This window comes from Camelus ferus, chromosome 6 (assembly GCF_009834535.1).
Source record: "Camelus ferus isolate YT-003-E chromosome 6, BCGSAC_Cfer_1.0, whole genome shotgun sequence".
Classification (NCBI taxonomy): Eukaryota; Metazoa; Chordata; class Mammalia; order Artiodactyla; family Camelidae; genus Camelus; species Camelus ferus.
This window is the reverse complement of record NC_045701.1, coordinates 66,700,617-66,726,499: the sequence shown is the minus strand read 5'-3', so window position 1 is coordinate 66,726,499 and position 25,883 is coordinate 66,700,617. Positions and strand designations below refer to the sequence as shown.

The 25,883-nt window shown below is 44.7% G+C and overlaps 1 protein-coding gene and 1 long non-coding RNA gene across 9 annotated transcripts in view; both read left to right on the top strand.

Annotated features, from left to right (window-relative positions):
* SLC8A3 (solute carrier family 8 member A3) overlaps positions 1-25,883 on the top strand; it is a 141,311-nt gene that overhangs the window by 51,773 nt on the left and 63,655 nt on the right. The window lies entirely within an intron of this gene.
* On the top strand, positions 1,317-19,393 carry LOC116664329. Its single transcript, XR_004320806.1, has 3 exons — positions 1,317-4,124; positions 7,957-7,962; positions 19,384-19,393. It is a non-coding gene; the product is annotated as an uncharacterized LOC116664329 (long non-coding RNA).

Here is a 25,883-nt window from a genome sequence, read left to right as displayed (position 1 = left end):
TCAGGACTTGGCATCAGGACCACTTGTCCAGCCTGTTGAATGGAGGTAATTCTGCTTGAGCTGGGAGCACAAGAGAGTTTAAGCATCACTTACATCATATTTTTTTTCCCCACTTCCTTCAAGGCCTCACTTTTTGGCTTAAACAAATGGCAAAGGCAGGTACCAGATCAATCTTGCTTTGGTTGTATTGCTTTGTATAACTTTAGAAGACACCTGTTTGGTTTGGGAGCTGGGGGGGGCGGCTGTAGCTGGAGGAAGGAATAATTTCCTTACTCATGTTTTCTTAGCTTTTATTGAGTGTCAATCTTGGCAGTGAATTAGAATCAGAAGACAGCAGAGATAAGCAGAGAGGCCAAGCGTGTTGCCAGGGGCCGACAGCAGAGAGAGGTGAATTGCTGGCTGGCCCCAAGAAAGATATTTGCAGTTCTCATCCTGTTGTATGGTGAATTCCCAGGTGCCCGAGGATGGGCTGTGATTACCTGAGCTCCTGCATCCACTGTCTCATCCCACCTCCCTTGGGACTGACAAACAGCACACATTTATCCACAAAGGCCAGGTATTCAGCAGCAAAACAAAGAGCTGAATTTATCTGGTCAATCTAGACGCCCCTCTCTGTACACGGCGTTGCCAGAATCATCACCTCCAAAGGCTGTCCTGAGAGGCAACTGGAGGATGGGACACAAAGCATCCTGTTTTCTCCACATTTGCCTTCTGAGCTACTTACGGCAGCAAGTCAAAGCCACCAGGGCTCCACCTGCCCACAGCGCACACATACAATGGCACTCCTGTGGCTGGATGTCTGAACACCTCGACTCTAGTCTCAGCTTGGCTGTAGATTCCCTGTGTGCTTGGCAAACTGATTTCTTCATCTGTCAAATGAGTTGGCTCTTCCATAACCTTTTTTTTTTTTTTAAAGCCAGCCATACTGGGATGTTCATGAATAAACAAAAGTAGTGTATGGGGCAAGGGGCTAGCCCCTAACTACCATAGTGAAGCCTACCGCGTGTCCTGAATTTGCTGCTTTCTCTGATGGAGGGTTTTTGCTTCTTAGTTTGGTTTCCTCTTTTCCACCATTCCAGTCCAACAAGAAGTGATCGCCAAAACAAGACAAGCTAATTCTTTCATTAAAAAAATTTTTTTAACCTCTTTTTTTAATTGAAGTACAGCCAGTTTACAATGTTGTATCAATTTCTGGTATACAGCACACTGTTTCTGTCATCTATATACATACATTTATTCATTTTCATATTCTTTTTCATTACAGGTTACTACAAGATAGTGAATATAGTTCCCTGTGCTATACTGTAGAAACTTGTTAATCTATTTTATATATAGTAGTTTGTATCTGCAAATCTTGAACTCCCAATTTAGTCCTTAATTGATTTCAACCAAGCAGATGCCATGGAAGGAGCCAAGGGATCCAGGTTCTAGCTTCAGCTCTGCCATTTTTTGGGGGGATGGGGGAGGTAACTAGGTATGTATGTAAGTATGTATTTAATGGAGGTACTGGGCGTGGAACCCAGGACCTCACGCGTAGTAAGCACGCACTCTACCACTGAGCCCCAGCTCTGCCATTAACTATGTGTGTAACTTCTGTAAACCAGCTGTTCTGACTCCAGCTCTTCCTTTGCATGATGACGGGGCAGTCTGGGTGATCGCTGATCACTCTTTCCCCTGCCAGGATGAGAATTTGCTTTCTGGGAAACTCTCCCATGAGGCCTCCTGTCCCTCCCATTTGAAGACAGCCCTTGCCCCCACCCTCTCCTTCCTTCCCTGTGACCTTGTTTCATCTGCCGTCTCATTCCCATTTCTTCACTTGTTCCCTCACTGTACTTAATACTTCTGAACTGTCACTGTGATCTTTCTCCTGTCCCTGAATTTCAGCCTGATTTTCACACAGACCCAGTGCCTTTCTAAACAATCACAAACTCTGTCACACTCGATAACTGACACACTTCCCAACAAGTGCAGTGATCTCGGAAGCCCGCACTTTTGCCCAGTTTCAGCAAGAGAAATCAGCAGCACTGAATCACACAATCTGCCGTTACGCAAACCAGTGTCTGAATTTGCCTGTCTTTCCCATCACTTCTGCTCTACCTGTCTTTCAGAAAACTTTTCCTATGACCCCGTGTCCTCCTTCAGTTTCATTTATTGAGTAGGGTGGTCTCCAGGGGGCAGATGGACTGACGCAGGGCAGCCCTGCAGCTTGAGTCCAGTCTGGATCACCCCCGCCTGCCACCCCTTGTCTTCTGTGGTCTAGCTTTTATCATGTTCGCCTTACTGATGAAGAAACAGGCTTGGAGGCTAAATTATCTACTCCGGGCCACGCAGTTGTGTGGAAGCTGTCTAACTAAGTCCTAATGGACTCGGAAGCATTGCAGAAGCTCCACCCTCCCTGTCCGCTCCTCCATTATTTCACCTTCAGTTCCCATCCAGACCCCTCAGACATCTCCCTGTCTCTGTCTCCCCATCTCCTTTCACGCCTCGGCCGTCTGCAGTCTGACTTTTCTGAGCTCATCGAGGCTTCTCTGCTGTATTTGATGTGCTGGTCACTGGCCTCCCTGCAGCTCCTGACTCCCATGTGCTCCACAACAGGGCATCCTCCTGACTCTTCTATTTCTGTCTCTGTCTCTTTCACTGGTAGCTTTTTCTCCGTCATACCCCATACATATTGGTGTTCCTTGGGGTCTCACTTTTGCTTTTTTGCTGAACAATCTCCTTGATCTATTTCATCTACTCAGGTTTTGCCCACAGCGTATGTACTGACACGACCCAAATTTCCATCTTTAGCTGTGTATCCAGGTAGAGATGCTGGACTTCTCTCCCTGAAGGTGTCTTAGACATTCATCACTGTTATGATTTTGCGCAGGACTGCCTCTTCCTCAGCTGGTAGCATCATCCTTCACCTTGTTACTGCAGCTGGAGTAACCTGGGATAATTTCAAACCACTCTTGCTCTCCTCTGCATCCAGTTAAACCCCACATCCTTCTTCCTAACAGCTCTTCCTCACCAACATATCTCAGGATGGACTCCCAATAATCCATCTCCTTTCCATCTATGTATCACTACCTCTACATCAGGCCTTCATCATCTCCATCCTTTTATCCTGCAATAGCTTCCTAAATGATCTCTGTGGCTTTTGGCCTTGAATGCCCTCATCCCTTTTCTTGCCCATAAACTCCTACCTACCCTATAAAACTCAGCTGTAGGTCACCTCCTCCAGGAAGTCTTCACACACACACACACACACACACACACACACACACACACACACCACGTGACCCAGGCCGCTTTGGGTATCCTTTCTTGGTCTTCTGGAGAATACTTTGTACAAACCTCCATCCTCCCATTCACACTACTTCATGACTCTCTGCTCTGTTGTTTGTCATCAGTGTCAGAGCGTGAAGACAGTGACTAATTCACCTATGGTGCCTGACCCAATGCCTTGAACACAGCAGGTACTAAATAAATGTTTAGAGGTTAAATGGTTACACCAAGTGCAGAGCAAATGTTTAACTTAGTATCTGGACCCAGTTTCCTTCTTCTCTCTCCTTTCCTGACCTTTAGTCTCTTATTCTAATGAACCAAAACACTTCACTGGACTTGACTGGTCTTGAGAGTCAGCCCCGAGATGAAGAGTGCTTTAAAACACATTAGGACATGGGAAAATATGTCACCTGACTTCCGGTCTACATGGGTGGCATTTCTGGACTTTAGGTTTTCTCAAATTCATGTGTAAACAGATGAGACCCTCCTGGGACACAGCTTTTTCAGAGATTAACCAAGGAGCAGACAATAGCAAAGACAGAAGAGAACCTTTCTATATAGTGGTTACATGTGCCAGGCACTGTTCTAAGCATGTTACATAGTTAATGTCATTTGTTTAATCCCCACAACAGCCAGATGAGTGACATCCTTTACTCCCCCATTTTGCAGATGAGGAAACTGAGGTAGAGAGAGATTATGTAGCTTGCCCAAAAAAACATAACCAGTAAGTGGCACACATAGATATTCACATATTTAGATAGAATGAAGTGCTGATGAGACCAGTTCTCATGGGCCCATTAGCCTCACTTCATTTAGAACCACATTGTGTCTTGAGGGGGAAGAAGGGGAAAGAGAAGGTAAGGACTGATATTTTTGAGCACCTATTAGGTGTCAAGAACTGCATTGGGGGTTTTACAAAGATCACCTTATTTGTCACAACAGCCTGACAAGATAGATGCTCTTGTTTTACAGATGGAGAAACTAAGGCTCAGAAAGGCTAAGTGACCATGTGAGATTGCCTAGTAAGTGGCAGCGCTGGCCTGGAATGCAGACCTGTCTGATTGCATTGACAGTGCCCCACAGTCAGCCCTCAGGGCAGACAGGGCCGACGCATGGTGGCAGAATGGGGATGTGCTACCCAGCACTAGGAAACTCAAGTACCAGATGATGTTTTCATTGGTCAGGATAGGCTTGAGTGTGCTGCAGTAACAAAGAGACCCTGGAATCCCACTAGGTTAATGCAGTAGTTTTATTTCTTGTTCACTAGAGTACAGAGCCCAGTGTAGGACACATTGCCCTCCTTCATCTCATGGCTGCTCCACCAGGAATGGACGGCCTCCAAGATCACCATGGAGGGCTGGAGGAGAGAGAGAGGCTCCTAACTGCCTTGACTGTGAAGTGACAACTTTCACTTTCACCTGCCTTCCATTGACCCAAACTGGTCACATGGCCCGATCCAATGGCAAGGGAGGCTGGGAAATCTAGCAGAGGGTGTGGGTATTGAGTGAGTACCAGCTCTGCCACAGTGCTACCGTGGCATCTACCTCTTATCCCCAAGGGCTGTGAAAAGATGTTGAAGGTGTGAGCTTAGAGGTCTCCTGGAACGCCTCTAAATCTTTCCAACACAGCTGTCAGAATTCCTTTCTCCTTTGTGAAGTTGAATCCTCTGTGAAAGAGAGACCAGAAAGTTCTCAACAGGACAAGTTAGCAGATGCCCTTCAAACCTTGTGCCCTCTGGGTTCACCTTTATCTTTTTGCACTTCCAGGAAAGAAAATGCACTGCTGTGAAAGTCACCTATGAAATGTACTGCCGTGTCTTCATTGCCCAAGAGTTAGGAGAGAGTAGGCCTGGAGATGGAGCAGGGAAACACTGGGAGTGGAGTGGAAATGAGGATGGGGGACTCCATTGCCCTTGCTCCATGGCTGAATCCAGACTCCGCAGCAGAGAGCAGTCCTCTTTGTATTAAAGCGTAGTGCCTTTTTCACAATAATTTACAGCACACAACCAAACCTGCTGTGCAGCGTTACAATTTATCATTAAAACTTCATTCCTCTTGCCAGAGTAAATGAGCCATTTACAACCGGAGCACCAAGATGGACTGTTGTTATTTTTTCTGCCTTTGTTATTATGAATGTTCATAGCTCTTCTCAGACAAGCCCCTGGGGATTCCCAGAGGCCTTGCCTTACCATTCAGGTCAGTTAGCTGGGCTCGGGGTGGTTCCCTGGATGTGGGTAACATCCTTGCAGAGGACTGCAGGAAACCAGACCTGGGTTCCCCCAATGCGGTTAGTGACCCTGGGAAGTATCCCTTGTTCTTGCATGTGCTCACGTACACACACACGCATGCATACACAGGACAAAAGCAAACCTGGGAAACAGCATCTCTGCCTTCCCAGCTGTTAGCATTGTTATATTTCTATTAAGGGTGGGAATGTGTGGATCAACAGATGAACCTTAGGTGACTGAGTTTCATGAAGGAGGGTTACCAAACCTCTTCTGAAATACGAGCAAAGACAGGCTCAGGAAGTGACCTTCAAATATTTAGGGTGTGAAGCTCTTTCCCATGGCCTTAGGTCTCAGAATTCTGGCCCCAGCTGCTGCTTTTTGTGGGCTGACCTAGGCGAAGCAGAGGGCAGTCAAATAAACAAGTCCATCAAGTATTCATTGAGGGAGAGAGAGTGAGGAGATTTCTTGGGCGGCTGGAAGAGGAGATATTGCTAGTGACCAAGGAAGGAGTTTGCCCAGAGTTCTGAGGGCAACCTTATCTTTATATCCCAGCCGTTCTCATACACATAACATCCTGCCAGGTACATAGAAGATGCTTGATGAGAACTTCTTGAATCAAATTATGCATAAAGGATTTGATTCGGCCCACAAGGAGCATCCAGTTTAGTTTCCTAGAAAGCACATGCCCTCCTATCTCTGCCTTTTGAAGTCTGGTCTATTTGCAAAGCCACTGGCCCAAACTCTGTTTTTTTTAAGTAAGACCACTGAGTCAGTGCCAAGCCTCTCTCTTTCCATAACAAAATCTGGTTTACTTGAATACTTAACTGTCTCCTCCACTGGCCTGTGAACTTTCTTGGGTCAGGGAGCATATCTGATTGATCCTTGACTCTCCCACAATGTCTAGCACAGGAGCTGGAGCAAAATGCCCAATGAATGCATTAAAACATTAATGAAGCTCACTAGGCGCTCTGCTTTATAAGTCACGAAACTCAAAGTTCTCTTAACGTTTTCTTCTCTTTAAATTAAAGATAATAATTAATACCCACAGAGGATTGCTGGGAGAATGGAGATGATATACATAAAGCTCTTAGCACAGGCTCCTGACTCACAGTATTATTAGTTACTGTATAATGGTAACCTCAAGGGGAAGTCTTCTCAGCATGATTTACCCTTCCTTTACGTCCAGGAGTCCAGGTTAAAGTGGCCAAATTCCAGGACCCCATGTTTTCTGTAGGTCCTCCCTAGGTATATAAATAAGGTGATCTGGGTTCACCCTTTGCTCTGTTGAACTCTTTTTCTCTACTTGCGGGCACTGAGTGCGGCCTTTCCAAGCTTGAGAAGGGTGTGATCTGAGATGGGCTTAAGTGTAGAGGGGAATTATATTTAGGTCTACCCTGTGTAGGAAAATGTGCCTTCCTGAGGTCGGTCTGGCTTACTGCAGTTACATATGGGTATTTTGGCCTAGAGCCCAAGTCTGTTAGGGGACCCACCTCATACATGCAGCTGCCTCCTACTCTCACCACCACAACTGCACCCGTATCTACAGCAGAGGCTAATTAACCTTGATGTAACATTGACAAATGTCAGGGCACCATAGGTTCAGATTCCCTTGGTGTTCTATATGAGCTTCTACTAGTAAGGAAGCAAAACTTTTATACCCACATCTATCATAAAAGCAGGTGGTAAGAGCTAAAATGAAGGTACGAGGTACAATGTCAAGGTGGAAGGAGTTTAACAGCCTGAGGCCTGACCCACTGATTGGGGGAGAGATAATACATTAAAAGAAGCCATCTTACAATCACCTTCTCTGGGTTTTCCCATGGCTTTGCTTTTGTACTGCCTCTTCTAACATACTCTGATCATAGTCTTAACAATCAGCATGTCACTAATTTAATTTTAAAATGCTAATGTCACCACTCTGGGAGAATGTGTAGGATGGGAGATGACTTCATTCAAGAAGTGAGTCTTCAAAAAAGAGTTAGGGCTTTGTCAAAGTAGTAATGGAAGGAAGGACGTTTCTGATCTCTTGACCAGAAGGAATTGCAGGGCCTGTTGAGGAAACAGGGAGTAGTGAAACGTGGCTGGAGCAGGGTGCAGCGTGAAAGAACCTCAGAGTCTGGCTGAGTTGTAGGTAGTCCTAACGACAACTGGAGGGTTTGGACGTTATTCTGTAGGCTGTAAAGCAACCACAGAAGCTCATTTTGAGTAGGAGAATGACATAAATGATTTTTGTTTTAGAAAGGTTAGTCTGGCAGCAACATGGAGGTTGAATAAGGGGCAGATGGGGAGAATCCAGAAAGAGGGCTACGGATTGAGGAACTGTCACAGTGAGGAACTATCGCAGTGGAGGATGATGAGGGGTTGTTTCTATTTAAATAGACAGGAGGAGGTGGGCAAGAAGGCATTTTGTGTTGAGAAGTGATAGATTTGGAGACTGAGTGGCACTGGAAGGAAAATAAGAGGGTAGGGTCAAAGATGACTGCCCGAGTTTAATCCAGCAAGACAGCATGGATAGAATTGCCTTTACATGAGATGGAGAATCTGAAAATGGGGAACAGGTTTGTGAAGTATTTGGGGGTCAGTTCTATTTGGGACATGTTGTTTTAGAGCCATGGGACATCCATGGAGAAATGTTTTACACAAATAGAAATATGGGCCTAGTGTTCAGGATAGATTCAGAGCGAGGATCATGAGAATGGAGGTTGAAGACATGGTGGTAGATGAGATCACTGAAGGGAGAATTTGCAATGAAAGATGGCCAAAGGCTAACTCTGGTGTCCTTTCTCTTCATGTACCTTTCTGACTGGAGCACAAACCATCAGAGTATTATGATACCAACACCATCTAGTGGGTGACGGTGGGCGAGTCTCTTCTCTTGAAGGGATTGACTCCCTCATCTGTAAAATCAGAGGTTCAAGTGGATAATTCACATCCTGTGAAGCCAAATTGGAGAGAATGTAACAATCTGGCTGCTTGAGAGTTAACCCTTGGGAGACAGCCAAAGAACACCGGTCTTACAGACCTATCAGACGGCCAAAGAACACCGGTCTTACAGACCTATCAGTAAAGTGCTGTGTTGCCTGGACAGGTTCAGAAAGTCTCCCTGCTCAGCACACAGTGCCCAGATGTCTGACCTTTACTAAGTGCACATTCTCCACGTTCTCCATGGACCTGGTCTTGGCACCATGCAGACTCTGTTTCCAAGGAAGAGAACATTTAGTCCTCACTTGTAGGTGTTTGGGATACAGTTTACTTTCTCTCCCCACTCCCCATCCTTTCTGCCTCTTTCTAGTCTAAATTGCATGTAAATTACTTGGGTGTGAATGTGGGAGCCATTACTAGGGGAACAGAGGGCAGAGACGATGGGGAGGGTGGAAGATGTTTCTTGCTACTTCCTGCTGTGCTCAGCAATTAGGAGGCATCCTGGGAGCCCCATCCTGGTCATGGTGTGAATACAGTTGATACTGGGTTCAGGATGAAATTGCACTTTAAGGTCAAAGAGACCTAGCTGGAACTGGCGAGAGGAATATGGATGTTCCCCTTCCCTGGGTGCTACCTGAACACTCTTACTGTCAGGTCCTGTATTTAGTTGTATTTTGTGTGTGTGTATGCTAATTTTATTTCCTTAGTTATAATAAGTTCCTCAGAACAAAATTTTGTGTTTCTTTATGTTCTCTACACAGTCCTTTGCATAGTTCTAACCAACAATAAGGATTCGTCCAAGTCCTGATTTTAGGCAGCTCCAAATTTTCTACATGAGAGGAGCCTTAGGGACAATAATCTGGTTGCTCAGGAACTTTTGAAAAATGCACGTTTTGCAAGTATGAGATAATGTCAATAAGGCATATCTAAGAATGGATGGGGCTTAATGACCCCAAGTTACCCTTACCGTCACCAGTTGACTGATTGGCTGACTGATTGATTTAAGAAGTAATGTTTCCAGTGGTTAGAACAGGCAGGGGATAAAAGGAAAAAGAAGACTGTATATTAGGCTTTCCATTTCTTCTAATTCTGGGAATGTCCAGTGAAGGCCTTCAGATCTCCCAATGTAAGAGCTGGACTCTGCTGGTAGAGAAACTCTTTAGGAAATGGAAGAGAAAATTGTTAGAACCTGAATGCACCTTAGATCTAATGCAGTAAAACACTTTCTGTTCTAACAGGTAAAATAGAGTCCCAGTGAAGTACAGTGATTTGTTCATGATCACACAGCTGTTCAGTAAAGCCAGGACTTCTGAGATCCACTGCACTTCTCTTAGACCAGTGGTTCTCAACCTTGGGGAGCTTTAAAAAACTACTAATGCTAGGTCCTCCACAGACTAATTAAATCAGAACCCATGGGGATGAGTCCAGACATGAGTATTTTTTTTTTTAAAGCTCTGCAGGGTTGAGAACCACTGCTCTATCCTGTGGGGCCCCTGCTTTATTGTAGCTCAAAATGAGTTTGGAAAAATTTATGGCTCAATGTAAAAATGTTTACTGAGTATCTACTGTGTACAAGGCACTGTTTTAAGTGGCTGTGGATCAGGGAAGATCACAGCCTAGATGAGCTTCATACTAATAGAAAAGACAAGGGATAAGAATGAAATATCACCTTATTCCATCCCTCCTCTCCGTCTTTTTGACAATGGCAGATATAGTTAATTGATGTTGTCACTCTTTATCTCTGACCCAAATATGGTCTCATAAGCCTTTCAACCTAAGGGCTCTGGGCAGGCATCATCTCTTGATTTCTTGGCACTTGGGAAGAAACCCTTTTACTGTTCCTGGGCAAGCCATGCATACATGGCTAGAGCTGAATGACTAAGTAGGCGACTAATAAGAATTAAAACAAGGATTATAGGTTCAGGAGATCGAGAAGGGTTTTGCCTGTCAGGCAGTGATCTTGAACTTTCTGAGGAGGAAATCAAAAGCTGTTGAGGTTTCTGCACAAGAGACTAGAAATAAAATTAACCTGGTTACCATGAAGGGCAAAGAGACTGGAGTTAGTGAGTCCAACTGAAAGGCAATTGCATAGTTAAGTCATCAGAATATATAGGAGGCAAACAGGGCTTGAACGTGAGTGGTCCTTGTGGAAGTTGAGAAAAGGGGGCAATGTAAGAGACATTGAAAGGGAAGGGCTGACAGGACTTCTTGATGGATAGAGTAAAGTGGTGGAGAAGAGGGAGAAGTCAGATGCCTACCAGGTCTGGGGACTGGGTGAGGGAGGACATGGTGATACCATTACTAAAAGAGAGACTGGAAGAGTCACTAGATTTAGTAGAGATAGTCAACCTGGGGTGTCCGGATGTTTTACCTTTGGGGAAACCTGCTCTGAAGTGGCATCAGCATAGCTGGGTTCAAATTCCTAGTTCTGCCATTTATCTACTGACTGAAATGGACATGGAATAGGTAAACCTTTTAATGTGCCTCAGTTGTTTCTTCTGTAAAATGGGGGTGGTGATATTAATAGTCAAATCATGGGGTTATTTTGAGGATTAAATAAGACAAGTGCAGCAGGGCTTTGTAAACAGTAATAAACCCTGAGCAATTGATTAATTATGGATTCTTCTGACTCATCCACATGGATGTATGCTGGCCCAGGGGGACCAGAATCTGGGAGGAAGGCCAGGCCCAGAGATGGAGACTTGAAAATATTCTCTCTGGGAAAGACAATTAAAGTTAGGCAATGTTAAAGACCTGTAAAATAAATGTCAAAAAGAGAACGGAGATCACACCAAATGTTGAAAAATACCACTTTTTAAAATATTCTATTTTAATTCTATCATAAGAGAAAAAAAAATCACTCCACATAGTCTCCCACCACCAAACACATTGTTCACATTTTATTGTATTTCTTTCTTCTGTGTTCTTTGTGTTTAGCATTAACAGTTATTTATAAGGGAGAATAAGAAAAGGAGAGTGAATGGAGTGAACATGGTATTTAAAAATAGTTGAAATAATTGCTTCATTTACAGACTTGTAAGAATAAAATAAGATCATCTATGTAGATATGTTTTGAATAAACTTTAGAAGAGTTAAATAAATAGTATTTTTAATTTTAAGAAAGTTGAAATAATCCTAACCACGGAGAATAGTTGTAATACACTATTTTTAGAGAAGTGGGGATAAAAATCACAGACTCCTACAACTGGGAAAACTGTGAAAGTCACTTAATATAAACTTTTTTTTCCGCTAAGCCTACATTCATTAAATACTCATTATGACCCAGGTCGTTAGCTGAATGCTGTCCATGCCATATATCATATGATACTCTCAGTAATCCTGTGAGGCAGATAGTATTGCTATCCATTTTACAGATGAGGAAACTGAGACTTGAGGCTTAGTATCCTGATTGAGATCACAGAGCCAGGCCTGTCTGACATCAGAGCGCCTGCCTTTAACCGTTGTGCCGTCAGAGCGCTCCTCACTGTCCTTGGCCTGGTAAAGCTGGAGGTCTTCATAAGGGATGAGTGGGGGATGTGGCCTCCGGGGGTGTGTCTGAGTCAGAAACAGCTGGCAGTGGGCTGAGAAATGAGTCTTCTGTGAAACACAACAAAGACAAAACGGGTCAGGAGACGATAATCATTGTCAATCTTTGTGGGACTGTGTGGTGTGGGAATGGAGACCGTAAAGGAGTCCAGAGTCGCTTACAGGAGACTTGTGGCTGCTCACCGTCTCCATTCACACACCTGCCCCTCACCAAGCCTTCTCTGATGTGACTCTCTTCCTGGTTATCTCTGGCTTCTGTAGACACAGGGTTCCCAGTCATCCTGTCCTCGTGGGGCAGGGATGCAGCTCTACCAGTGGAGATGAGGAAACCTCTCCTCCTTGGTTAGTTTGAGTCTTTAAACAGAGGACCCTACTCTGTCGTCATCTGGAGTGAGCTTTGGGCCATGGCTCCTTTTCTTGCCAGCTGGGCAGTGTTATTTGAAAAAGATGACCTAAGGCTAGAGGCTGGGGAACACTCCCAGCCCCCTGCAGGAATCAGAAGAGCTTTTGCACAAACAGCCTTCCTGACTTATTGGAAAGAAAGCCCTCTCCCCAGTTCTGCTCTAAGGCAGCCTCCTGCAGAGCATCCAGAGCAGTGCTGAGCTGTTCCCATGGCAACAGAGGAAGGGGCTTTTTGTTTCCCTCAGAAGGGTGAATCCTTTCAAACAGAAGGCTGGCTGTTGACTCTTCCCCCATAATTCACACTCCACTCCCTACCCTTTTCTGGCTGCATGACTAGTTTTGCAGTTTTGGAGTTTAAACCTAATTAAAACAGGTATGATATGTGGAAACTGAGGCTGAAAGGCTAAAGGAGACAACTGGTCCAGAAGTTTCTCAGCAACTGCATGTTAGCACTGTGGATGTTACACCTGACTAGAGCAATGCTCATCAGAATCTGTCGGGGTGACATGAAGTGGCTCCAGCTACTTCAAAAGTGCCCACTAAAGAAATCCAGAGGTTTTTGAAGCAAGGAACTTGGGTGGCATTGCAATGGGAAACACTGACCGGGCCATGGAGTGGCACATAGAGTGGGATGCTTTTTCAAATTTCCCTTCCTTTCCAAGGCAATGACTCACAATGACTGGCATAGAGAGCCTGGACCTGACCTCATCTTTAGGTAAGTGACTTTAGATGAGCTATCAGATCTCTCTGGACCTTAGTTTCACTGGTAAAATGAGGGCATATGAGAGACTAGGTTCCTTTTGGTTCTAAAATGCAGGGCTTTGAGTTGCTAGGGGAAAAACACACCTTTCTGAATTGTTGCCATGCTGCATATGGACTGTTCCAGAATGAGCACCTTTCTTAGGGTAACTGCCTTGTGAAGTAGTCCTTATCTCCATCCTCCTCTATTACACATCAAGGTATGTGAGGCCTAGAAGTGGCCATACAGGAAGACAGCACCGCACAAAGATCACTTCCTTCATGCCTGACTCCAGGACAGGCAAATCCCCTCTAGGCTGTGAGCACGTTGAGGCCAGAGACCATATCTTAAAGACCTCTGTACCTCTAGCACTCAGCATAGTACTGAATAAATATCCGTTGAATGGATAAACTTATGAAAAAAAACCCCCAAATCATTAGAGCTTGAAAGGATCCTTTGAGCTCCTTCAGCCCATCATTTTATAGATGAGGAAACTAATGCTCAAGATACTTGTGGCTTGGCCAAGGTTATGCAGCAAGCTGCGGGTGGAGGGAAGACCGGGCTGGGCTGTCTCAGCCCCTCTGCTGCCACACTCTGTGCAGCGTTTCCTAATTCTTTTACCATTCTTGCAGGGGATTTTATAGGAGCATACTCCCAGGGCTAAAAGCGTTTAGAATCCTCTTACCACTCATCAGGAAATCTATGTCTGCCCCTAGGGAGGTACTGAGCTAGCCTAGGCTCTGCCTTTTTGCCCTCTGCTATTTAATAGCAGGAGAACGTAGGCTTTTGAGTGTGAGGATGAATGTAAGTAGGGGCGCTGCAAATGCATACCGTTCCCACCTTCAAACCCAGAGGTTGTGGCTGAGAGTCACACCCACTAAACACTCCAATTTTCCCTTTCATTTTCTCAGCACATGCCCTACTTTAGTAATAATAGCAATAGTGTATTAGTCAGGGTACTTTATGCTAGCTCCTATAACAACCCCCAGATTCCGTTGGCTTACACGATAAAAGTTTATTTCTTACTCATGCAAAATCTAATGTCCTGGACAGGCTGTTCTCCTCCAAGCCATTACTCAAGAGGTGCACACTGCTTCCTTCTTGCAGCTCCACCGATCAACAGAGGAGAACCAACTCTGTGCTTGTCACTTCCCTGCTTGGTCCAGCAGTGGCACACGCCACTTGTACTTGCACTTCCCTGGTGATCACTCCGTCATGTGGCCCCACCTAGAAGCAAGGGGGACTGAGAATTGTAGACCCTGGCTGGTCAGCTGCATCCCAGCAACAACTCCATGCCGAATCTGTATTGGTCTCTGCCACAGGCAGCTAGCATTTAGACAACACTAATCATTTGCCAGGCAATGTGCTAGGTATTATTTTGTTTAACCTTCCCAACAATCCTACAAGGTTATTAACATCCTCAGTGTACAGATGAGAAAACTGCTTGTAGAGATGTAACATAACTAATGCAAGGTTACATAAGTAGTTGGTGGCAAATCCAAAACTCAAGCTGTGACTCCAGAGGCCAGGCTCATAACTGCTCCACAACACTCTTTTGAGCTTTGGGGCTCCTGTATGAGCTTCAGCCATTTACTTTCCCCTCTGCATCTTGATCTCATTCTCTGTAAAGTGCAAATGTTAAGTGAAATGAGATCTGAGCTAGTCTGCCAGCTGGGACATTACGTGATTCTTGGGGTGAACAGATAGATATGTGTCTGAGTCAGCTTGGGCTGCTATAACAAAATCCCATAGGCTTGGTACTTAAACAACAAGACATTTATTTCTTGCATTGCTGGAGGCCGGGCAGTCCAAGATCAAGGTGCTGACAGATGCGGTATCTGGAGAGGATCTGTTTCTGTAGTTGCAGACAAGACTGCCTTCTTGCTATATCCTCACTTGGTAGAGAGAGAAAGCTCTGGTTTCTCCTCCTCTTCTTATAAGGGCACTAATCCCATTATGGGCCCCATCCCTCATGACCTCATCTAAACCTAATCCCCTCCTTAACTTTCTAATACCATCGCATTTGGAATTAGGGCTTCAACATATGAATTTTGAGAGGAGGTATAATCTATCCCATTGCATTGGGATCCCCATGGTTGCTTGACTATGGAAAGGCCTTTGCAAAGGTTTCCTAATTCTCTATAGAAACAGGAATCCTCACAGTGTCCATATAGGGAAAAGCAGGTCAAATTATTCCCCTTTCTCTAATAAAAAATATAATATACTGTAAAAAGAGTGCTTTTCCCCTCAAGGCTTCAGAGTGACATAGGGGTATTCTTGGAAATAGGATTTTTTATGTAGTGCTCTTGTCACTAGAGTGGGGGGAAAACACTGTTTTTGCACCCAAAATGCTGATCTTCTGAAAGTAAAAGAGATCATATGGACACAAATCATTCCCAATAACAAAAAATATTTGCAGTTAAATGAAAGAGTGAAGCTATAGGACTTTAATGAGCAGTGTCCCATATGGTCCCTGTGTCGACATGCTCTTGAGGGGCTTGAGATGCATGAATTATCCAGCACTACTTCTCCTTAGAGATTTCATATGATGGTAGAGTGAGCTCCGACTCATTCCAGGTCCAAATATTTAAGGAAAAGACAATCTGAATGGTTGTATACAGCAAAGCCAAATCTCACTGTGTACGGAAGAGACCAATTTTATGTTTGTGTGTATGGGGGGGTTGATGTTTGTATACACTTTCATATGTCTTTTCTACCTCCATCCTCTTGATGCTCCCACCCACAGCCTCCTAAGCCTCTTGAGATTCCCAAACATGGGGGTAGGAGAGGCTCCAAAGGCCTCTTATGATGTCTTTTGGAGGCTTTTTGGTGACATGGTGGACAGATCATTAAGGAACAGGAAGAGCAGGACCGACAGGATTTCCATTTTTCTGTTGATATGTCTGGGTGCACGAGCACAGGTGTCCCTTCTTGGGAATGGACTTTGCCTCTAAAAGAAGGATGATCCCACAAGAAACCAGGGAGAAAGAAGAATAAAGACTTGAGCTTAGAAGTTAGCAGCAGTCAGAGCTCAGAAGATCAAGTTCTAGGCAGGGAAGATTCAAGAGTAGCTTCAGAAGACCCAAGAATTTCCCCTGGAGTGAATGGTTCTTGTCCATGCTTGTTCCAGAATGCGGTAAGAATGTGAGCAGTCAGAGTGTGAATGGACAGAGGGAAGGGAGAATGGAGCATTTGGAATCTGCCTGTTGTAGTCTTGCCCAGGGAGCATCAGTTAGGCAGTTTGCTGGGAATGATTAACACTGGTGGCTTCTCTACGGCTCTTCCATCTTAAAGGGACTCAGACTCTTTGCTGACTTGGAGAAACTTCTCTTTAATGCCTTGTTTTAAAACATACTCGAGATTTGTTTTAATCAGGTGTGGTAAGACATGCAGACATGCAAATAACTGTCATGGAGGAAGACGTTTTTAGACTCACAGATCCTCAGAGACAGGGGGCTTGGCATGCCATGCAGGGCTACATGGGGAAGCACCAGGATTGGTCACGAGGCAGAGGGAAACGTGGGCAAGATTGTTCCTTTATTGTGGTTTTTGTAGGAAAGAACCGGAAAGGCAGGATAAGCAGACTTGGGATTGGCTAGTTTGAATAATCAGTGGGGTATAGGGTGTAGTGGCCACCTCTAGCTGTGTGGAACCTACTCCTGGAGTGGTTAGGGCAGGTGGAGAGTGGTCCAGACTGTGAGAGCCTGATAAAGGAGGTGATGGATGGAATAAGCTTTGGATTGGTTGGTTTGTAAATGAAAAGCTCATTTGCTAGTGAGTCTTTTACTGTCTCTAAAAATTGGCCAGCCCAAGGGGAAGCCAGTCTCTCCAGAACCAGCAAAGACCTAGATGTTAAAGAATCAGAAAATAAATAAAAATATTTAAAAAACATGATTAATGCATACCTGCAGGAGGTCTAGTCTTTGTGTAGTTAAGAACAACCTAAGGGTTCGTTTTGCAGTTCAGGTTCCTCAGAAATCAGACTCTTGAGATGGAGATCTGCATGAAGGACATGTGGACAGCCCCGAGGCTTCATACCTACAGAGGAAGTAAAGGAAGCATGACTGGGCGGAGGAGAAGTTGGACTGTGATGACAGTCACAGAAAGACCTCAGCAGATCTTGGTCCATGGGGGACTCTGGAGCACAGAGAGTGCTTCAGAGATGTCCTGAATTGGGATAAGGATACAGACTCCCCATGCTGCCCTGAGAGAGGTATGATCTTAAATGCATGAGCTTTCTGTATGCAGGGCACACAGCAGCTGGAGGAAGGGACGCTCAGACGTAAAGGGAAATCTGGGTGGTGCAGCTGGGCATCCATTAGAGTTAGGATAGAGAATCCATCTCAGAAATAGGCTAGAGACTGCTGGGCAGGAATCCCTGGGAGGATGGGGTCATATTTTCTTTTAAATCAAATTATGTGCCTGAAGCAATGTGGCAAAACATCTCAATTTGCTGCTGAAACTAGATTGGCTTATTCATGTTGAAAAGTCTGAGAATCATAGTCAGATTTTGTTGATGATTCTGCACAGGTAAGATATATCTCTTTGGTATGCTTGTGGCATAGTGGTACCATGGCCAAAAATCCCATTAGGAGAATCTAACTCAAGGCATTTCCTGTCTCATGGATTTGTTTTTAAAGATGGATGCTTACCTGGTGCCCCTTCGGGATCTTGCCTGGAAGTGCTAGCTTCCTCTTCGAAACAGGGAAGAATCAGCCCTGGCAGTGAGCGTGGCTGGAGTGTCCCTTTTGTGAGAGGAGGAAGACTTAGTGGAAATTACGTTTTGAGAGCCACAGATAAAGGCACACCATGGCTTTCTTTTACGTTCCAGCCCTTGTAGATCACAGACTTACCAGTGTACCTGAGAATCAGGGATGAAGTGGGTGCTGTCCCTGTCTGCCTGAAAGGTCTTCAAGGAAAAATGACCTACAACAGGGCTGGTAGCCAGCTTCCACTGCACCTGACAAGCACCACATTTCCCAGAGTCCAAGTTCTCCACCGGTGCTTCCTGCTGGGTTCCACAGTTCCTTTCCATCCACCCTGTACACGCGCGCGCGCACACACACACACCCATGGTGTTTCTGTGTTCACCACTTAGTTGGTGTGCACCAAATGTGCGAGGCATCTGGTTCCACTCCTTGCATCTCATTTGGGTGCCTCATTTCTTCCTTCCCTGAGGGGGCCCAGAAAACCCATGCACCATATTTACAATCCCCCAGCGACCACCAAGGCTAAGTCAAAGTTCCAGGTTCTGTTGATCCCTGTCTGACATTTCAGCACTATGCCCTCTTAGGGGAGGGGCCCTGCTTTCCTTTCCTCCCTTGATACAAAATAAACACCAGCCTAGGAATTTTCCTTAGAAACTTTGGCCTGACACTGGAAGGTGTCTGACATTGGCTTTGTTAAAAGAGTGGAAGGAAGGAGGGTCTGAGCAAGGCTTTTTCAGTTGGCCCAGGACCTCTGCTTTTCCTCTTTTAACCACAAGGCGGGAGATTTTCGAGCTGAACGTTAGAACTGGAATGTGCCTTAGACGTCACCTAGTGCAGCCCCCTCATTTTGTACATTCAAACCCCAGAGAGGTTTGGTGACTTGCCCCTGTTCACAGAGTTGCTAAGTGGAAGAGCCAGGCATGAAATACTCAAGCCCGTCTCACCAGCAGCCGTGTGCACCACAGTGAAGTCACACTTAACTCTTCATTGGCCTCCACTATCTTCCCTTAAAACACCCTCTCCCTCCTCCTGCTGGAGCTCCTAACGCCTGTTCTTCCAGCCTCGCTTCCCCTCCTACAGCCTTAGCAGTACTGACAGCAGCTAGAATTGATCAGTGTGCCGGGAATTGTGCGGAGTGCTTCACATGAATTAACGCATTTACTCCCTAAAAGAACTTTGTAAAGGAAGAGCCATTATTGTACCTGTTTGCAGATGGGAAAACTGAAGTACTGGGATTCAAAGAAAAGAATCCCTGCTTTTAACCAGCTCGCCACCCAGGGCAAGTAGCCAGCAGTGAAAAGGCTGGATCTGGATTACTCTTTGCAAAAGATTACTTTTTTAGCACCTTATCAGAGGAAGGGGCTCTTTTCTCAAATTTTGGACAGGGAGGAGTGGGGAAAAAGGATTACACAGCTCGAAGCTGAGTATAAGGAAAGCACGTTGGACATGGAGTGAAGTGTCTTGGTATCTAGGCTTGACTCTGCCTCTGTCTTGCCAAGTGTTTCCTGTATGTCTCTGTATCTCATGGGGTCTCGGTTCTTCATCTGAGAATAAACAGCAAGTGTCCACAGGAAAGAGTGTCCTTAGGGCCCAAGCGTTTTAGAGTCTGTAACTCTATATCCTTCAGACTGTCTCTGTGTGGGGAATTCCTGGTCATATCTCATAGGGAACAAAACACTCATCCATCACCCCACCTGGAGTCTGCAAAGTCCACTTCATATTGGCTCTGCCAGGCCAGGACGCATAGGGAGAGGCTGAGATAAGGAAGCTTCACCTCAGGGACTCTTTGGAGCATCCCTCATCAATGTGTGCATGCTCGCGCATGTGTGCAAACACACACACACACACACACACACACAGACTCCCACTCAGGTGAGGAATCGGCAGGTCTGAGCTCTCCTCAGTACATCTGCAGATCCCGGCAGGGATTTGACTTCCCTCTCAGGCAGCACAGCCCCACTGTAGTCATCTGGGTTTTCCTTGGTATGATAATGCGTTCAGTTGAGGGCTTATATAATTGCAGAGTCCACAGTGATCTCCAGGCCAATTTCAAGTCAAAGCTATTTTTAATGGAATTGCCAAAGGATGGTAGGGTTGGGGGCAGGGATAAGAGATGTTAACAGAAAACCTTTTAAAGCCAACAAATCTCCTAAAATGTTAGCCTTTGTAGTTCTGACCCTGAATTCAGAAAATTAGCAGAGGGGCGGAGAGGATGGGAGTATACAGATTAAATCATAGCAGATGAGAGTGGAGTTCACTTTCCTGCATCTACATTTTTCTTTTGGATGCTGTTGCATATAGTAGAAAGATGGCTGGGCTGAGACTCAAGAGACCTGAGTCCATTCCCCACTCAGTAAAAAGCCCTTAATGTGTCCTTGGACTGGTTACTTCCCCTATCAGTTTCTCCATCTGCAAAATGAGAAGGTTGAACTAAAATGAGTCTCATGTCTCTTCCAACTCTGGAATCCTAGATGATCCTCAGATGTCAACAGTGCTTAAAGCCCCAGAACTGTGAAATGTCATGTGGTCCACAAAGAGTTAGGTTCTTCCTGCTTAAATTCTTTCCTCCACCCAAGACTTCTCAGTTACCTTTGTTGATACAACCTTGCCTATCCTCCTAAGTGTCCAAGAACCTAGGGCTTTATTTTATAAGCATTCTTGGGGAAGAAGGTAAAAGGCTTCTCTGGGTTATGGATGCCATCTAGGAAGGGCATGGTTTATTATTCCAGTACTGGGACTGGATGAGGCTTGGTATCAAATCTTCAGAGAAGAAATTTCCACAAACACTTAGCAACATCAGGGGGAAAAAAGTCCCCTCTGCCATAGTCAGTTTAGGCTGCTGAATTCTGATGTGACCTCGAACTTGCTATAACTGAACAAGATAGGTAAGTGACCTAATGGAATGCTTTGGCATTCCCTTAGCACAGGGGTAGATTTCTGAACCAGTTACAAGCAACCCTGGCTCTATATGTGCATATTGATTTAGCTGGTGGTTATAGTGCTAACAATTTAGTAATTCTCCTCATTTTTAATCTCCCTTTCCCTATAGCAGGATCATTTTCTTGGTGTTAAGGGATTAACACTGAGATAAGAGTGGCTAAATAACCACCCTTTCTGAGATACAAATGACTTTAATAAAGAATATAAAAGGTAGACGTTGGAAGAGTTCTTAATGCCATTGCAGTTGGCAGATGCCGCAGGCTTTCTCCCCTCTGCACCGCTCAATCCAGGTGTGGCATTGTGAGTTCAGTTCTAGACACTCTATTTCAGGACCATCCCTATGCTGGAGTCTCCACTCGGCTCAAAGACTTAGTGTACTTAGTTGAATCATGTTCCCCGAAAGTTCATGTCCGCCTCCCAATATAACCTTTAGAAATAGGGTTTTTGCAGATGTAATAAGTTGAGATGAGATCATATTGGAGTGGAGTGGACCCCAAATCCAATATGATTTATGTCCTTAGAAGAAGAGAAGAGACCCAGATACAGAGACAGACAGCGAGAAGGGATGTGATGACAGAGGCAGAGATTGGATTGATGCTGCTGCAGGCCTGAAAACACCAAGGATTGTGGCAGCCACCAGACACTGGGGAGAGTTAAGGCAACATCCTTCCCTAGAGCCGTCAGAGGGAGCACGGTGCTGCCAGTACCTTTATTTCAAACTTGTGGCCTCTAGAACTGTGAGGTGAAAATTTTCTGTTGCTTTAAGCCACCCCGTGTGTGGTAGTTTATTACGGCAGCTCTAGGGAGCTGATGCAGCCAGGCTAGAGAGGCATCTGGGAGTCACATGTGAGCAAATTCTGAGAGCCAGAAGCCCCCAGGCTTTGGCGGTCCTGCCTGCTGCCTTCATTCCCACCTCCAGGCTTCAGTGGCAGGAAGCTGTGAAGCCTGCAGCTGGTCTCTCTGCAGATGCCGCCCCCTGGTCCTGTCCAGACCACCATGGCTGTGTAGCAAGCCTTTCCTTCTGCTCTGGTGTGCTCCTGTCTCAGCCCCTCAATGACCGTTCCAAACCTTTCTCACCTTTCTCAAGTCTCCAAACCCACCCCACCTGCCTCATCCTCAATGGATGATTTACTCTGGGACATTGATGACAGCAGTCTTCACTTCTCGCCTCACCTTAGGACCCCTCTTTTCACCTGTGCTCTTGCCCCCACCCTCTCTGGCAACCTCAGGGCCTGGACTTCATCAGCTCTGCCCAGCGTGGTCTCAGTGCCTCCCTCTCCAGTGCTCCCCTCCCTCCCCACGCTCAGTCCCTTTCTACCAGCAGGCTTAGGGCTCTCTTAAACCAAACCAAACCAACAGTAAACACATTCCTCAGACCACAGCTTGATCGTTCCCTTTCCCCTCAGATTTCTTTACAGAGTTGTAAATGGTCACCCCTTCCATTTCATCAAACTCTCATAGACAGACCATTGCTCTCACACTCTGTCATGAAGCCATTAGAGACTTTCTCAATCAATACATCAGTCTTCTCTCTATTAACATGAAAGACATCTCAAAGATTAATTTTAAGACATCACATACTGTCTCATACTTAAAGACAATGTTTTGTTTTTGCAATTTGCCTTTCACACACAAATATTTTTGGAGAGGGGAGGAGGAGGTAATTAGGTTTATTCATTCATTCATTTATTATTCATTCATTCATTCATCATTCATTCATTCATTCATCCGTATTTATTTATTTATTTACTTACTTACTTAATGGAGGTACTAGTGATTGAACCCAGGACCTTGTGCATGCTAATCACACACTGTACCACTCACTGACCTATACCCTCCCCCTGACAAATATATGTATTTTTAATTAAAGTTTAGTTGATTTACAATGTTGTGTTAGTTTCTGCTGGTACAGCGTAGTGATTCAGTTATACATATATATATCTTTTTCATTATAGCTTATTATAAGCTATTGAATATAGTTCCCTATGCTATACAGTAGGACCTTGTTGATCTACATTATATACAAATATATAATATATATCTTATATATATTATACATATATATATATATAGAGAGAGAGAGAGAGAGAGAGATTGTATCTGCTAATCCCAACTCCTAATTTATCCCTCCCTCCTCGCCTTTCTCCTTTGGTAACCATAAGTTTGTTTTCTATGTCTGTGAGTCTGTTTCTGTTTTGTAAATAAGTTCATTTGTATCATTTTTTTAGATTCCACATGTAAGTGATATCACATGATATCTGTCTTTCTCTGTCTGACTTACTTCACTTACTACGATAATCTCTAGGTCCATATATTTTTATGTAGTTAACATGGTTTGCGTGCTCTCTGCAGCCTTTATCACTGTGGCCACTCTTCTTCTTGAAACTCTCAACCCGCTTGGACCCTGGTTTTCTTCCTACCCCTCCCCCTCCAACAGTTCTTTTTCAGTGTCTTTTTCTGGCTCCTCTTCCTCTACCCACTTTCAGTGGCCACTTTCTTTTCTCAGTCTACAAGCTATCCACGAATAATGTCATTACTCCTATGATTTCAATTGTCACCTGTATGCTGATGGCTCGCAATTTCCTATCCTCAGTCCAGACCTCCCACTGATTTCCAGACTCTTCTCCAACTACCTGCAAGGCAGCTCTGTCCTGTTGTCTAACAGACACCTCATTTTCAACATATCTAAAGCTGAACTCATGGTCTTTTCCCAAACATTCTCTGTCTGTGCTCTTTCTCTCTGTTTGTGGCATCTTCATCCATGCCGCTACTCTTCTGAGCAACCTGGGGTCTATTGTGGGCTCTCCCTCCTCCATCTCCACTTCAGCCCCACTTCTCCTGTGCCCTTGCTTCTGTCCAGGGTACCACTGCTTTCTCTGATGTCAGTTTGGAGCCTGTCATCTCCAGTTGCTTCTCAAATATAATCAGTAGTCTAATCCTCTGGACCCCAGTTTTCCTCCTACCTCCCCAACTGGATTCCAGTCCCATACTGTCCCTTAAAATCTGCTGCTGCTTAGTTTTTTCTTTTCCCCCCTCCATTCCTAATACCCCCAGTGAGGTTTTCATTACATTTCATCTGGACCATTGCAGTGGATTACTAACTAGACCTTATGGCTCAGGTTTCTCTCTGAGCCAATGCCAACTTAAATACTGAAAGAAAAAAATGTCCAGAGGATTGTTTGAGGCCTGAGTTGGAGACAGCATGACTTCACCCTACGAAAATAAAAGAACAAAACATTCTTTTGTGGCAGAAGACTCAAGCTGACCCCCAAATACCAGCACCATATGGTTCTGTTTATATCTCTCACTCTCTCCTGTACTTTCTCTCCTGCTCAGGATTCTCTGACATTTCTGGTGCTTTTAAGCCTCTGTGTCTTGGCTCTGAGTGCCACAGCCTCCATCATAATGACCCCACCCTGCTCCCTGTGCACCATCTGGCAGTACCCATCAAATTCCAGGACATGCTTTAACATTTATCCCAAATCATCATTGCCGTCATCATCACCATCACCTTACCTTATAGTTGAATAGGATTTCACAGTTTCCAAAATGTTTTCACGTGCACTTACTCAACTGAGCCTCACAAAACCCCTATAGCTTGGAAGGGTAAATACTGTTTTTTTGGCATTGTGAAAACAGATCAGAAAAGGTAAATTACTAGCTAATATGTCACTGTCTTTGGTCTCTCCTTATATTTCTCTAATTTCCCATCATATTCTGCCTCCTATTAGGATTATTTCTACACTGGGCATATCTTTCATTCTATATTGTGAATTACTTATGATAGCAAATAATAGTTTGCTATGCCATATATATTACATATGGTTTGCTAATATAATAATAGCTTACTAATATAATAATATAATAGCAAAGAATGATTTACCTTTATATTATACTTGATGGTTTACAAAATGCTTTCAAATTATGCATGGCCTTTAATCCTCAAACTATTCATCAGTTAAGAATGATTACCCCTGTTTTAACATACAAGTTTGTTACTAGGGCTAAATTTCCTTGTTATAGTTGGAACAGGTCCCCATCCATAGGATGAGTGCAGTATGTTTGTGGATTGTCACGACAGCTTGAAAATCTAGTGCTTGAACATCTGACCATGGAAAAGCAAGAGGTGACTTAGTCTCTGTGTCCTCATATTGTAAAACTAAAACAGGTGAGTGGACTTTAGAGGAAGGGCATCCTGGACTTGATGTAGAAACAACTTTCTAACACTTCGAGCAGTACAATATGGAAACTGTCACAAGATGTAGTGAGCTCTTTATTTCTGTGTCAGGCATATTACAGAGGTCATTTCTGTGTTGAGAAGGAGGGGAGATGGCCAGATAGGATAGAATATTTAATCCTTTATTTTAAAAAATACTTATTAGTAATCACGTGTGTGCCAATAGCTGTGCTATGGGATGAGAGTGTGGTGGGAAAAAACCCCCCAAAATCCCTCCCCTTGATGTATTTTCAGCCCACTGGGAAGGACTCATGAAAGAAAGAAAGACAGAAAGGAAGGAAGGAAGGAAGGAAGGAAGGAAGGAAGGAAGGAAAAGAAAGAAGAGAAAGAAAAGGAAGGAAAGAAGGAAGAAAACCACCACTAGTGAGAGTGCTGTAAAGAAAATAAGAAGGTGCTAAGATGAAAATAATAGATATACTTTATATTGAGAAGCCCCCTTGAAAGCAGCATTTACGGTGTAGAAGTTAAACAAGGAGATACTGAGGAAAGTGCAATCCAGGCTGAGAAGGCATCAAATGCAAAGGCCCTGTGGTGGAGAGGAGACTGGGGGAGAAATGAAAATGAAGGAAGGCCAGTATGGCAGGACCACGGGTGAGGTACAGAGCTAGACAGGGCCCCACAGGCCACAGTAAGCGAGTGCTTTAGATTTTGTTCTCAGTGCACTAGGAAACTATTTGTTTAAGAAGTGATTTGTCTAAGGATGGCAGCGTCTTTAATAAACTCTTGTATCCTGAGTGGCAGCTGTTCTCACTCAGGACAGGTCCTCCTGCCAAATAGCGTGTGGGACAGAGCTCTGATTCATAGAGGGGCCATTTTTCTCTGGGAGGAACCTAGCAGACTGCCTAGGGAAGTGCCAGAGTCTCAGAGAAGACGAGGCAGCAAGGGAAGACAGTC